The following is a 15766-nucleotide window of genomic DNA, read 5'->3' on the forward strand; positions in this document are numbered from 1 at the left end:
CCCCCGGAGACTCGCCGCGACCCACCGTGTGCGCTCCCCCCCCCCCCCCCCCCCCGCCCCGTCTTGCCTCCCCAGGGAAACCCGTGATTTGCTTTGGTTTCCAGCCCCCCCCCCCCCCCCCCCTTCATCCCGCTTCTCCCCTCCTATCACTCCTTTGCCTCAGCAGGATCGTCATCTGCGAGGTGGGGGGGGAGTGCCTGACTGCACGTTGCCTTCCTAAATGAGCCCGGGAGCACTGAGGGCACCCCGGCGGGATGGGGAGCCGGGGGAGCCGGGGACGCTCCAACACCTCGCAGATACCCCTCCCGCCGCCGCTTCGTCTTTCACGGCTCCCCGAAGCCTTCGCTTGCTGCTCTGCTACCGACTTTGGATCCGCTTAGAAGAATTATTCCACAGTAAAAGGCTGCCCTGTTTTTCACGGGGATAACAAGGGAGCCCGGACGCATGGGTCCTTGGTACCAGCCATGGGCTGCTTTCTGCTGGCACCCCAAAACCCCTTGAGTCCCCTTACCCCAGCCACGCTGGGGGGAGCAGCCCCAGCACAGCAGGGCCAGGGGTCTCCGCAGAGCGGGCAGGCGGGGGGGGAGGGAGGGATGGAGAGGTGCAGGGACTTGCCTAAGATCACAGGCAGAGCTGTGGCACAGCTGGGAATAAACTGCATTTTCACAGGACTGCAGGAAAATTCAGGACAGAAGGGGCCTCAGGAGGTCCTCTGTCATTTTTTAAAGTATCTGTTGTTGAGGCACCTGGCTTCTGTTTTCAAGTCACCTAAACCCCTCAGACATTAAGTCCTACTGAGAATCAGTGGGGTGTAAGCTGTGAGATGCTTGAATTCACTGCAGAGAAAAGGGATGTTGGTTCCTAACCCTCCTCCTCCCCCCATGGCATGTCAACGTAGCAGCCATCGGCACCACATCAGGTGAGCAGAGGGAGCTTCTATTGACCAAGTTGAGGTCCACGAAGCAAGACAAGCTCTACCTGGTGTCTAACATCCTCTGCTTTGAGCTACTGTGGCCAGGCTGCCCCAGAGCAGACATAGCAAGGGTTTCTTCAGGTGGAGAAACTAGAGGTACTGGAGACAGTACTAGAGAAGATGTGCTGAGTCCTGGTTCAGCACCACATCTGTAACAGCCGTGCCACCTCCTCCATTAAATCCTCGGCCTGAGGTGTCACTGCAGTTTGATTTTCTTTTGCAGAAGGACTTTACGTGTGTCAGTTGAACTCAGACGTGCCTGACTTCCCCGTGGGGGTAGCATCCCCCCCCCCGCCTTGTGGTGGTGCTGGCAAACTGCTCCGATATCCTCAGCTAGAGCCTGTGAATTACTGCTACTAATGCCAGGGCATGCCCTAATGACCATTTTCTCCATCTTTTGTCTTGGAGTTCCTCTAACTGTTAAAGATGAGAGCCAACAAAGGGATTTTTTGTTGACCTGGTTTCGCCCAAATGTCCCAGTAAGTGGCAGTAGCACCAGCCCCTCCAGCAGCAGTGGAAGCCTACATTAAACATTTGGTGTCTCACAAGAGAAGGAGGATTAAACCCAAGATCTTGGCCAAATTTCAAGTCTCAGCCATTAAATTCTGCCTGCCTAAAATCCCCCTGCTGTTCTAGCTTGACTCTGTGGACCAAATCCATTCAGGGGGTAAATAGATGAAGCCCGTTAAAACCAAAGGAATTTGCAGCCATTTACACCATTTGTTTTTTACGTCTTGCCCTTAAGGCACGTGTATTTTCTGGGTGCTGGTTATATAGCTGCTCCCTTGGCGGTAGCTGCATTACGGAGCGCTTCCAAGAAGAAACCTAAACCTGAGCGTCCCTAGTCACATAACTGCCTGTCAGACCTTCCCCTTCTCTCATTTTAGTATCCTTGTGGTTATGGGTATCACAAGAGAGCTGGGGAGGCCCGAATCAGGGCTGGGTCACGATGGTCCCTGTCCCTCAGGGTGACGCACCGTGCGGTGCATGTAGCCCGTCCCCGTCTGTGCCCCGTTCGCAGAGGATACAGCAGCGACGGCTGCCAGCCGCGGAGCGCAGACGCCATGTACGTACAAACCTGCACCGAGTGCGTTTACCTGCTTTTGCTTCATTAGTTAAAGCAGTGCAAACTGCGTGCGGACTCTCTTCTTATCATCCAATTGGGTTGCTCCCGATTACCTTTAGGGTGGTTGAAACTAAAGCTTGCTTGAGGCTAAACTGAAGGGAGAGAGATTTAAACTGCAATGAGAGGGTCCACACAACCTCTTCTACTAGCTTATTTAGCTGAAAGTTACTCTTTAAATTAAGCAAGGATGAGTTTCCTGCAGAATAAACCCTGCCCTTCAGCACAAGCCGTCGTAGCCCCAGAGCCATTGGCACGCTTTCCGTGTGCGATGGAGATGGGCAGCGATGCTTGAGCTCACAGAGACCACCTTGCCTCTGGAAATCAAAGCAGCGAGGCCGTGCTAACACTGGTATTCGGGCTAGGAGCAGCGTGGCCTCGTGCCAAGCCACCTGAGCAACATGGCTTTTGGGACCGAATGCAAGAAAATCTCCGGGCAGTGCTGGCTGCTCTGTGCCATATGGATGCAGCAGCTCATTCTGCTGCGTGGTACCTACGCGCCAAAATGATGGCATGAGGTGAAAAACAGATGGAGGGAATCGCCTGCCTGTGGGGGAGAGGTGCAGAGTAACAGGACTGTGGTTATGAGTTGTAGTGGAACTTCTGACCTTTCCTTTCTGCAGACCGCTTAATCTCAGCCTCGTCTGCACTTGGAGTTGCATCATTTTAGCAGTCCTGCGGTGTCCTACAGGGCAGGTATTCGCAGATACGGGTAAGGCAGGCAGGCACTTGCAGGGCGTAGGCACACACAGGGGGAGGTTTTCTCTATGGCAGAGCCAAGCTGGTGGTCCGGTGCCACTGTCCGATCCCATTGCCCTGCCTCCTTCTCGCCGTACTCCCGTTGCCTCCCTTTGCCGGCTCTGGGGTCCTCTTTGCTCGGGGTGAGCAAAGCTAACCCAGCCCAGTCCTGTTTAATACACCTGGCATTTTGTGACGTGGTGGTGTGGCCGTGGCTCACACTGATGAGGTGGGAAAGGGGTCACCACTCCTTTGCTTTGAGACCCACCAAAAAAATAACTTCAGTGTAAGCACCAACCAAGAAGCTTGCCATGCAACTCTGCTACCTCTGTCTTCAACAGTAAATAAACAAGGCAATAAACCCTTTGCCACTCCCCAGGACATAAAAGTCCTGGGTAAAAATCTGAGCAGAGAGTATCACTGGAGAAGTGTTAACCTCTCATCCCAGCATCCTCTGGCACTGCGTTACTCAAAGTCACGGATTAACTCCATCCAGTACGGGGTCGAGCTCTCGCTGACACTACAGCACCATGCCCTAAACCCATCTCTGCCTTCTGCCAGTGGGTGAAACAGCTCGTTGGGCAGCTCTCCGCTCCACTAAAAATTGATGTGGTTGAAAGAAATCACTGTGAAACCCCAGAATGTGTCTTCAGATAAAGTATTTTTAAAAGGATAAATAAGTAGAGAGGAAAAGGAAATGGAAAGAATCTACTAAGTGGCAAGATATAGCAGTAGGTGCAATTCGGGATGTTTGAAAGACTTGTCTTTAGTGCCCAGGATAGGCGATGGGGGAAAGACATGCTGCAGGTGGGTGCCAGGGAGATGTCTCCAAAGCAGAGCCCAAAGAACAGGACATCTTCCCCAGGAAAGCATCCTGAGCATTTCTGAAAGGTGATTCAGCTGGTGACAGCTTTGTACTTTCTGAAAACCAGAACACACTTCCAAATCCTACACAAAGCAAGAGCTCTGCACTTGTTAAAAAGGAACGTCTACTCTCATGTACATTTTCCAACACCCTCCTTAGGCAAAAGGAATTATTTTAAAATGCTGTTGAAGAGCAAAACCAGAAGTCTGATCGCAAGTGGCATGCTGAGTATATCAATGTAAGGTTGAGTCATCAAAGTGAGATTGAGATGCAGCTTTAATCCTTCTTCTTTTAATGTTTAAATATGTGTCATGTACTCTGACATTATCATTGATAGTTTGACAGCATTTGAGCAGCTATCTTTCTTAGGAGGTTACAGAATTTCAGTATGTGTTTTGAAGTGTGTAAGACATAAGAAAGGAGAAGGGGAGAACTTTTCTTTTTTGTAATAAAAATTCCATCAGGAGCACATTCTTTTATTGTGAAGTATTTAAACAACAAAAAAAAAAAGAAAGAAAAAAACTTGGCAGGCTAAAAGTTTGTCCAGTCCCTAATCTGGAAAAAAAAAAAAAAAAAAGAAAAAATGCACTGTTTTTATAGTTCTATGAAAAATACATCTTAAAAATCAGCAATTTGAGAATATAAGCAGAAGAGGAGAGAAAAAGTGAGAAAAGGCTGCTGAAACACATGTCTATTATTAGTGAAGAGAAGAGAAATTTCTCCAGCATTAGGAAAACCCTGTAGCATTGCTAAATACCCATAAAATGTACAGTGGGAGTTGCAAGAACCCGTAAAGTTGGTGGTCTCTCATCAGTGGGGTTTTTTAAAGCTATTTGGAGACTTGGCAAATGTGCATTGGCAGGATTATAGGATAGTCCTCTTGGATAATATGAAACTGAGGAAGGATAGTGAAATGAGGTAAGAAATGAGAATTATTCACACCTAATGTATACCAGCGTCATATCTGTCACTGACTTCAAATTGCATTTCTTTTTAAATGCTTGTTTTTTACTTGACACAGTCAATATGCACTCAGAGGGAAAAGTGCTTATGACAGTCCGCAGCTTAATTTTATTCTCTTAGACCGCATGATGACATTTAATCCTCCTCTCCTCTCCTCTCCTCTCCTCTCCTCTCCTCTCCTCTCCTCTCCTCTCCTCTCCTCTCCTCTCCTCTCCTCTCCTCTCCTCTCCTCTCCTCTCCTCTCCTCTCCTCTTTTCGGCTTAAGAGGAGCTGTAAGAGTGATCTAGGGTCTGAAAAATATGTTTTGTCAGTGTATCTCAGCAAAGAGCAAAGACTGAGATGCTTGTGGCCCATTCACATCTCCACGAGGAGGACATTGCTGCTGCCCAGTGGCTTTCTAGTCTATCAGAAAGAAGTGCAATGATTTCCAGAGGCAGAGCAAATGAGGCTTGTGATAAGAGCTATGTAGTTATGCTGATCTTTGCAATATATTACCTAAAGGAATAATGGAGTCTACACTACTTGAATTGTATAAATAAAAGCTGGACATCTTTTAAAAACATATGTTATGGTTTAAGCTGTGGGCTTGATGCAGGAATTATTGTATGAATTTGTATGTAGAAAGCTGGACTAAATACTCATACGGGATCCCTCTGGTCCTAGTATCTTTGAATCCCAATCAGGTATCTGACTTTCTGAAACATCAATGTACATCTTGGTGGAAGCCACTGGGTGCTTGGCAGTCTTGCAGATCAGTTTGGATGCACTCCGCTACAGATTGAGAGGCTCGATTTTATAAGAAGCATTTTTGTTTAAAATTTAAAAAAGCCTGAAGTTCTCAACCTGGCCCCAGTGGAGGTGCTCCGTTACTCAGACCAACACCCCAATGCCTCCCTCCTGCTAAGGCAAGGTGAAAGACGTGTCTCCACTAACCTGCCAGGAGGCTTAGCCACACCGTATATACAGTGACCCCGAAGCCATCAAGGCCAAGGACAAGTCTTCCATTGACTTCAGCAAGAGCAGATACGGGCTTCTGCATTACAGGGTTGTGAGATGTATAGGAGGTTGAATAGCTGGGTAAGGACCTGCAAAAACCTCAACTCTTTCTCCAGCTGCGAGCCAATCCACTGATTTATGCACAGTTGCACTGGCAGCTGGACTGGCTTCAGCCCGATCTGACCTCATCCATCACTGAAACCAGTAAAAATCCTCCCATTTGTTTGTTTAGGACCTGCCTGAGGCTGGGAGGTTGTTCATGCGGTCAGGAGAGGGGTTGTGTGTGGAGGTGGACACGAGGTGCAGTCCCAGCTTTGCCAAAACTTCTCTTGCATGTTGTTCCCTGTGGTGCTCCCAGTCTTCTGTGGATCCTGGCAAGCAGCAGCACCGTGTCCTTCCTTGCCCCAGCCCAGCTCCTCACCGTGGTCTTACAGCACCAACAAGATGCCCAGTATCAGCATTAGCTCAAACTCTTCCTCCTTTAGCCAGTCAAGATGGTGAGAGCTGAAGTGGATAGTATTTTCCAGGCTTTTCGAACAATGACTCTTTACGTCTAGACAAGAGATACACAGGCTCATGCAAGCAGGCTCAGGCTTCCCTCTGCCTTAGTTTCCCCATGTGCGTTGAGCATCCTTTGGGCTTTGCTGATTTTCTTTTTGCGTTTCAGGTCCCCTCTCTTCAGCCTATCTCCCTCCAGCATTGCTGCTTCTCTCTGGTCAGTGAGAGCAAGCTTGTCCCTTTGCAGTTGTCCCCCCCATCAGCTGATATTCCTGGTCAGCCTCAAACCCTGCCCCGTTCCTGCACGACTTGGTTCACTCTGAAGCTCTTGGCCAGCTCTGAAATGCAGGTGGACAAGAGGCTGAGATGACCTTGGAGTCATCTGTCTTCAGTGACATCGTATGCTTAGTGACAAATGCTATGGCAAAACCAGAATATTAAAAATCTCTGTGGAGAAATTGTGGCAGAAAAGACAAGAAAAGGATGAGGTCTGCTGAAGTCTTTCACTTAATATTCTTTTGGTCTAGAAAAAGGACAGTAGACCTTAAATAGAACATAGGTACAGGACAGCCTCTTTTTTAGTTTAGAGCTATATATTTTGGATGGAAGTTTACTTTTGTGGGTGAGGGCAAAGCAAGCACTTGTTTGCCAGATTTTTTTAATGATGGCTGTTGAATGTGGTTTGCAAGGTCCCAAGAATTCCCAATGACTCTTAGTGGCTACAGTAAAGAGAATGCAATTAGAGGCATATTTATTACAAACTCTCTAGTCAGATGCTCCAGGTGTAAAAGAGCTTTTAATGGTGAAAAGGGAAGAGTACTACCGCTGAGAGCTTCATTTACATGGGATAAGTGCCCACATCTCCAGTGAGCAGTCACCATCATGGTACAGAAATCGAGGTTTTGAGAAGATAGATGATTCCCAGAGAGGCTTATCTTCATGAAGGAGGTCTTATCACCTGCCAAAGTTTATTATTTTCTTCTACTAACCATTCATCAGAAGGGCTGAATTTACTCTTAGGGTATATCAATAATGTGACTTGGTACTTTTCCACAAAACTTCATGTAGCAGCTTATTTCTGGTTAAGTTTGAACTTCACATTGGGATACATTACTTTAGAGGCATGTTAGTGAACAAGGACATGGGAGTCCAGAGTCACACTGTCTTGGAGTTATAAAATAGAAAGACTGTAAGAAACTACCAAAAAAGTAAGAAGCAGGTTGAGTGCAGAGTGTTCCTACCCATGGTACATCATCCCAGCTTCTGGCAGTCAACAGCTAAGGGAACTCCTGAACTAAAGGTTGAGTTTGGACTATGGTGTTTAGTAGCCCTGCTGGAGCTAGCCACCATTACTATTTTAAGCCCATTTGTAATTTTTTTCTGTCCATGGTGATGAGTCCCATAATTCATTTGTGAGAGGAATGTCCTTTCTGTTCTAAACTCGCTGCCTGATTGTTCTAAACATCGCTGGCCCTTGATGTTCTGAGAAATAGTGCACAATTATTTCCTGTTCATCTTCTCCATGCAACTCATGACTTCGTAGACCTCTCTCAGATCCCCTCTGTTTTCTTTTCTCCCAAGATGAAGCGTTTTAGCCTATTTTGGCTGGAAACTGTTCCTGTCTCTGGTGTCTTATTGCCCTGTCTTGCCTTTTATAGTTCTGCTCTATCCTATATGAGATTGGTGCACTGGAGCTATGTGCAAAAATCCTTTTCCTACTCGTTTTTAATTTTCTCTTTGCGTTTTTAATCCCCATAGAGCACTAAGTTCTCCTTTTTAGAAAACCGTCCACAGTAGCTCCAGGGTCTTATTCCCAGCAGTAGTAGCTCGCTCAGTGCTCATTATTGTGCATGTATCCTTAGGATTGCTTTTTTCTCATTACTTATATTACTCTGAATGTTGTTTTCCATTTTATTGCGCAGTCACTTAGCATCTTAAGTCATTCTGAATTTCTTTGCTCACAGCTTTAGTTTGGACTATTTCAGATGGTTTAGTATCATCAGAAAGAGTTGTCACCCTGCTTTTTACTTCTTATGGCTTTTCTAGAATAAGTATTTGTGTTGAGCACCGGAGGTCTTAGCAGCATAGAACCTCATCCAGTCCTACAGATTGGCTCCCTTTGTTATGAAACCTGGTCATGTATTCCTTGTTTGGTCTCCTAGCTTTACCCAGTTGTTGAGCCACAAGAGGACCTTCTCCCTTGTTCAAGAGCAGCTTAATTTTTTCATAGGTTCCCACATTTGGAAACCCAAGTGAACCATATTACTCAGATCACCACCACCCTCAACTCAGTGACTTCCTCAAAGAACTCGATTTGTGAGACATGACTTCCACCTATAGATGCAATACTTGACTCTTCCCCATTACACCTTGCTCCCTGATGTGTCTATTATTCTTTTTTAGAATATTTATCAGTTTGCCTTACACTGAATCACACTTGTCTGTATTTATTTCTTCAATGAACTGTCTCTGGAAACTGCTATTTCATTCTGCTATTTCATTTTGCATCACGTTTACTGCTTCTATTCTTTTGACATAGGCTGATTTAAACAGCAGGTTGGCTCTGCACTGCAGATAACCATTCAGCAATTTCCTCTTTGGATTTCCATAGAGCGCTTGGGTGAATACCATCTGCTCTTGCAGATTTTTTTATTCACCTTATCGGTTTGTTTGAAAATCTTTTCTACTGACGCTTCAATTTGAGATATCACTTTAGACATGCTCCCCGTGAGGAAAGGCTGCAATGTGGGACGCATCCTCAGTATTTATTTGACTTTGCTATCATGAGATAATGTGTCTTGAATGCTCATCTATCTCATATTGATCACCTATTAGTCTGAACAGCTGTCTGGCAAACTACTTGCTTTGGAAGGGTTTGGAGCAGTTTTTATTATTAGCTATCAGAGCTTTAGGAAATTGCTCTTCAGAATGTTTTTAGATAGATTTATATTAATTTTTAACATTGGCTTACCTATGTGCATGCTTTTTCTATATTCCCTTTTTGAACTTCATTCCCATATTTTACTTCTAATAGACTTTATTCTGTTGTTCATTCTATTAACATTTAGCATTGAAAATGTACTGTTTAAATAAACTCTGTGAGTCCTGAAATCATTTGACTCCTACCTTTCCCTTTCAGCTTCCTTTCAGTACAACTCTTCAGTTTTGTGTTACTGCCTGTCAGCGTCCTACAAGTAGAGAAGAAGGTCCATTACTTAACATGTGAAAGATGAAAGATGGTAACCTATACGTCAGTACACTGCAGGACTTGGTTTAGTACTAGTCAGTAAATGTCTTCCTAGGTTTAATATGATATAAAATATGACCCCTGCCAAGATTCAAGCCAGTTCTGCAATACAGTTTCTCCACCTTGGCCTCCTAACATGTTTCACAGCACATAAATGAATACTCTGTGGACATTATCAACTTTCTGACAGTTTGGTCTGTGAACTTTTTACTTCTACGCTGATCGGGGTCCTGGTGAACAGTGTAGCAAAAAGAAATAGGGAAAAAGAAATTAGCGATGGGCTGAAGTACAGCAGATAAATTGTGATACAGAGTTAAAGTCTCTCTATAAAGCCCAGAGTGTTGGGGCTTCTGAAGAACTGCACTTTGGCCAAAATTTCTTGATCCATTGTCAAATATGAAGCTGCCTTAGAGTGGGAGTTTGCCTTCAGGGTTGGGTTTGGGTATCCTGCTGTATTGGATGTGAGTCGTTCAGTGCTGAGATTTGGACATATCCATCCACCTTGGTGACACGGGGACGGTGCGAAGAGGTTGATTGTCAATTGCCGTGTCTGTGGATTGGCACTTTCTCCCTTGGCTAGTCATAGGCGTGATGGTCTCTCAGCTGGCTGAAGATGGATTGGTTTGTTATTGTTGTTGAATTCGCTCCTGTCCCATCAGCCTGGTGGTGACACTCGTAGCAGGACTGTGCCAATGCTTTCTTCCCCACCGTGGAAGCCTTTCTCAGGAGGGCAGAGAGACTGCCACACCAGGGCCGTCCTCCAGTCTGCACCCAGAGGTGCACACCCCATCAGAGGACAGAGCTTTTGTCCGTTCTGCTAAATCACAAGTGCGCTTCACTGGATGGGTTTTGTCTGGGCCAAGTGAGTTTTCTCAGACAATGCCTGGGCACACTTCAGGGATAGCCTGGGATAGGGATGATTCCCAATGTGCAATTCGCATGTGGCCAACATGGTTTTTTTCCTTTCTTTTTTTTTTTTTTCCCTCTCTTTGGGTGGGGGTGAGGAGCATTTAGCCATTCAGACCCATGTTATGCTATGACAATTGACCTCATAGCTAGAAAATGGCCTTTACCTGTTTTATTTATCATTATGCATGCAGTTGGAGCCTTCACTGCTGTTCTTGAAGGTCTTGGGTGTGTTTGAGCAAGTCTCATTTCTTCCTCCAGCCTGCTGTACTGTCAGCCTCATAGATTCTCAGCTTGGTCTGTATCTGGGAGAAAAGATAACCAAGCATGCTGGTTACTGAACAGTGAATGACATTGCTAGTCAGCCACGTCCTTTAGCCAGGTCCCTGGTTGTTAAGAGGTGCCGGCAAGGTCAGGCAGGGCTCAAAAGAAGTGAATGAGGACGACTGTGGTCAATGGATGTGAATTTGAAGAATACAGTGGTCCATATAAGTGGATGAAAGGCCATAAATTTGGCCAAAATATATCGAGGAACTCTTTCAAGAAGAAAATAAAAGATTAGCCTGGGATTAAGTTGAAGATTAGGAAGAGCAGTGACACAGGAGAGGATCCAGGACAGACAAGGGACTAGACAGAATGGGAGTGAGGTCAGACAGAGATGGATCAGGGCTCAAGCATAGCAGCGATCTTGCTCAGGAGATACAACCACAACCCAGAAGGACAGTGAGGAGCAGAGTGTAATGAGAAGGACTCCTTGAATAGTGACTGGTTGAGACAAAGCTCCAATGAAACCTCCAAGAAAACTCTCAGGTGCTTGGGCACATTTTGTTTGGGTTTTTTTGTTGGTTTTTTTTTTTTTTTTTTTTTTTTGTGTGTGTGTTTTTTGCTTGTTTGTTTGGGTTTTTTTGTTTTGTTTTTGTTTGTTTGTTTGTTTTCTGGCTGTAGAACACAAAATTCAGGCAGAAGTCAGCACTGGTATGGAAAACATTTTGGGATATAGCCAGAGAGCACAGGAGAGACAGTGACACAGAGACTGCAGGTCCTATGAATAACTCTGAAAATTAGCTGTGAGTAGTCCCTAGCAGTACTTGACTGTGTTTGTGAAACACATTGATATTCATGGTATCAGCAGCACTGCCTAAAGCAAAATTAGCAATGGAGCTATCATGCAAGAGTTTGGGTAATACCTTATTAGTGATATTTCTTAGCTTCTCTAAATGTAATTAGACCAACCTTGTCCTAGGTGTCCAGATGTTTTCTTTGAATATGTTCACTGCTGGTTGAGTGCTTGTTCAAAGGAGGAGCATCTTTGAGTGAAGCTGTAGAAAGCATGTTTCTAAATAAAGGCTTGTACTTTTAGGCGTGATCCAAAACCATCTTTCCATTGGTTTTCAGAGGCTTTTGGATTAAGCCTCATATGCAGATTTGCCAGTGCTCTTAGATGAAAAACAGCGAAGGATGTGAAGTGCCAGATGGCATTAAGTGAAATTTATTGGGTTTGGAGGTAACAGAGAAACCCTAAGCTGAATGGACCCAGAAATTCTGGCTGCTGAAGTGTGATTCCCCATCTGTACTGAACATCAAGGTGGCTCAAATAAAGGTCAAGGACCCACATTACCATTCTCTGTTCCACTGGTGGCTTATAAAATATTTTAGGATGCATTGAGTGGGCTGTATAGGAACAGACTGACTAGTTTAGCAGATGTCACCACTAGAAGAATGTCTGCCATGATCTGGTGTCTTGTCCTTTGATAGCTGTTCAAAGAGCAGGCAGGAAATTGCACTGCTGAAAAATAAATTGGATATTAACACAACAGAAAGAGCTGATAATATTTCCCTTTGTGATACCAGGCTGAGTTGATCGGAAAGCTAACCTTAGCCACACTGAAACAGGAGCCTATTGAAATATACGGTGTGGACCTGAGTCCAGTTTTCATGTGGACATTTTTATCCTTGTTCTTTCCACTCACCTTTTAGCAGAGCCAAACATGATGCACAGTCAAACAAGACAATGAGGCCCTTTAATTTTAGCATTCACCCTAATGTGCAACCATTTTCCTGCTACCGATTGCTCGTAATGACATTCAGAGCCCCTGATAAATTCCTGAGAGACTCATTCGCTTTCAAATCTGCAGGTACATATCTTGATAACTATTAAACCTGGTGATAATCAAGGTGGAAATAGGATGGGAGGAAAGCCATAGAGCCCTTATGAGGATCTATTGCTGAGCTTACCTGAAAAGGTGGGTAAAAAAGATTTCTCTTTTTAAAGGTCCAGATGACAGTGTTCCAGCTGATATTTAAAATGGTTAATGTGCACTGAACCGAGCTAGGCAAATGAGCATTTCCAGGGCTGTTCCAAAATGTTTACCTCTCAAATGTTTTCTGACAGAAAATGCCATTATGGATTAAGCAACTTTTTTTGAGAAGTGTCTGTTTTCAGCATGAAATTTCAGATGTTTACTGAAGTTTTTCAGCTAAAAGCAGAAAGTTTATTTTCAGCTGTTTCTTTTTTTTTTTAAAGTAAAAGTTAGATTTTTTGTAAGAGAAGAAGAAAACTCCATTTTCAGACCAGCTGTAGTCCATTCACTCTTCCAGATGGAGAAGAGCTTGAATAATGTCATTTTGAAGAACCAAACTCTGTGTGAACACTGGAAACCCTTAGTAGGGTCCTGGCTAGATAGGTTTGACTCATGCCTGTCGCATGGCTTCACTCCCTGCCATGGGAGAGACCAAAGGAAAACAGGACATGTATGAAACCTCTAATAATAATTTCTGATGAGGTCCTAAAACTGCTCAGAGTGCACACACGTTAAGTATATGACTGCCTTTAGTGCAAAACATTTGCACTCATGAAGGCTCTTTTGAGTGTTCCTCTTTCTTAAAAAGTGGACTCCAAATACCAGGTTAAGTGAATGGGAGAGGAATCTGCCGTGTTGCCTCAGGTGACAGCCACAACCCTTTTTGTGACCAGCTGCTTTTGGTGCCTGGCGCTGGCAAGATAGCTCATTCCCACCAGAGTGTAGCATTTTGGTGTCCTGCCCATCTCTGACCATGTGCACCAAGTTGAGATGATTGGTGGACTTACACATCAAGATGCCTTGAGCAGGCGGGGCCCTAGGTTTATTTGTGCTATGTGGCAAATGGTTGAGATACAGCCTGAGCAGGAAACAAGGCCAGTTGAGTGACTCTCATGCTTGATGGTGAAGACTTGATGGGTCTCCACAATTTGCCTTGCTCTTCTGTCACAAACTCTGGGACCCTGCTGGTGCTGATGCTCAGCCAATTCACCCTCTTCAGTGCTAAATCCCACGAGAGCTGGTTGAACCAGAAAATTAGTTTGGCAAAGTTGGTAATGAAGGAATTTGAGAGTATCTTTCACCTTAGAGAGAGGTGTTTGTGCAAGGTACAAGGCCATGCAGTGTCTGTGGGGAAGGGGAAACCCAGTTCTGAAAAGAAGTGTTCTGCACGTCCTCATGTGCTGGTGGGTATGGATGTGTTACTTGTGACTGCTCAGTAGAAGCAGTGCTCGGGCATTTCAGGACTTTAAGTTCCTTTAAGTAGTGTGTGCTCCTCACTGGAGCTGAGCCTCCGGCTTTGAGGTTTACAATTGAGAAGTGCCTGAGAGAATGACTGCTCCTTTCCCCTGTCGCCTCTCCTACCTTCAAACACTGACCATCCCACAGAGCTGCACCCAAGTGTAGGGCATGGGGTCCCAACCATGCGATGATACTGTGACCCTGCATCATCCAGCCCAGCACCCAACAGAGTTTGGGTACGTGTCTCCATGCATGGCCTACTTGCAGCCCTCAGAGTCATTGTTTGATCGTTTGGTTCCACAAAGAATCTTGCTCCCTCCGCAGGAGGAATTCTCCTTTTTTCCATCAGTTGATTTTGGATCTTCCCACTGTGAAGCGATCCAAGCAGTGAAGAGCTTGTTAATCCCGTTAGCGCAGAGCCATTCTGAATAAACTGACTTACAAGGTAGCGGTTGTCACCGCTGAAAGCCTCTGCATGAAAAGAAGATATTTAATTTGTCCTCCTGGGGCTGATGCACAGCCTCCGTTTTGCTGCTGAATTCCCATGTGTCACAGAGGGACCCTCCTTTGTGCTCCTGCTCCAGAGGCAGAGAAAGCAGGACCGCTTGGCTCTGCGGCGTGCAATCGTCTTGGCCACCGATGTGTTGGCTCTCTGGGGGGAGCTGGTAGAAGTGATGTGGGAAGCTCAAACCTGAAGTCATCCTTCCCTGCTTGCCAGAATGAATCATTAAATCATCTGCTTTTACAGGCTGTGGCCAGCTATAAGCACCCGTGGAAAGGGAGAATTCACTCTCCTTCTGCCTCCATGCAGCCACATGGGGCCGAATCCTAGCCTGGTGCCACTCCAGTGGTTTTACCCCAAGGATATTCACTCTTTTCAAAACTAAGCTAAAAGCCTTGGTTTTTTTTTTCTCAAAGATGGCCTCAACCAAAGTTTCTGGAAGATATTTTATAAAGTAGTTTTTGGGAGGGGTCAAGAACACCTCTTGCTGTATCTGAGCATCTACGAAGAGATTACTCCCACTAGCCCACCCTAACCATGAAGGTTGAGAAGGGCACAAAGAACAAGGAGGTATCTGCACGCAATGGGAATTCCCCCTTTAATGTAGGAGTTCTTTACTTCCTGGCATCCGATGATGTGCCAGGAAATGTCCTGTGCCCATTGAGGATGAAGTTGGGCTGCCACAGCTGGCTACGGGTGAGCTAAAACTGTTAGACTTGGTTTTGGTTTCTGTTGGGTGATCCTTCTGGCAGAGGGAAGGAGGAACTTGTTGAGAAGATGATTTTGTTTAGATTGAACAACCTTCCTAAGCGCAAGCTCCTTCAGTAGAGCCAAAGATGGTGGCAAGTGGTATCTGGCAAGCAGAGCTTTTGGTCGTTTCTCTCATCTCATTTCCTTTTTTTGGGTGGAAACAAAGTGATGTTTCTTTTTTTCTGAATTACTGAGACTCAAGACAGCCTTCTTTAATGCCAGGCTGCAAAGGTGGAAAGGCACAACAGCAACAAAACATACAAATACCCCAGCAGGCTATGGACACCAAAATACAGAAAAATGGCTTGAGGTGTAGAATAACCACAATTGGCACATGACTTATTGATTACACCCGTCATATGATCAGCCCTTAGCTAGTTATAAATATTATATTAGAAGTATTAGTGAAACCAGATGGGTTGCAACCAGTCCAGAATGTGGTGAGCCTGCGGCCTGAAATAAAGAGGGAAGAAGCACAATGATTTGGCATTAAAAATCATCTTTGTGCTAGAACCAAGAACTGATGAGGAAAAAGAGGAAAAGTCACAGAGCCGGCTATGCTGTGCACATGATGCCTGGGAAATCATTTTTCTGCGTCCCAAGGCACCAAAATCTATTTCCCAAGAGTCTGCGGTTCATGTTGGACGTTTCATCCAGATGCTAACT

This window comes from Aquila chrysaetos, chromosome 1 (assembly GCF_900496995.4).
Source record: "Aquila chrysaetos chrysaetos chromosome 1, bAquChr1.4, whole genome shotgun sequence".
Classification (NCBI taxonomy): Eukaryota; Metazoa; Chordata; class Aves; order Accipitriformes; family Accipitridae; genus Aquila; species Aquila chrysaetos.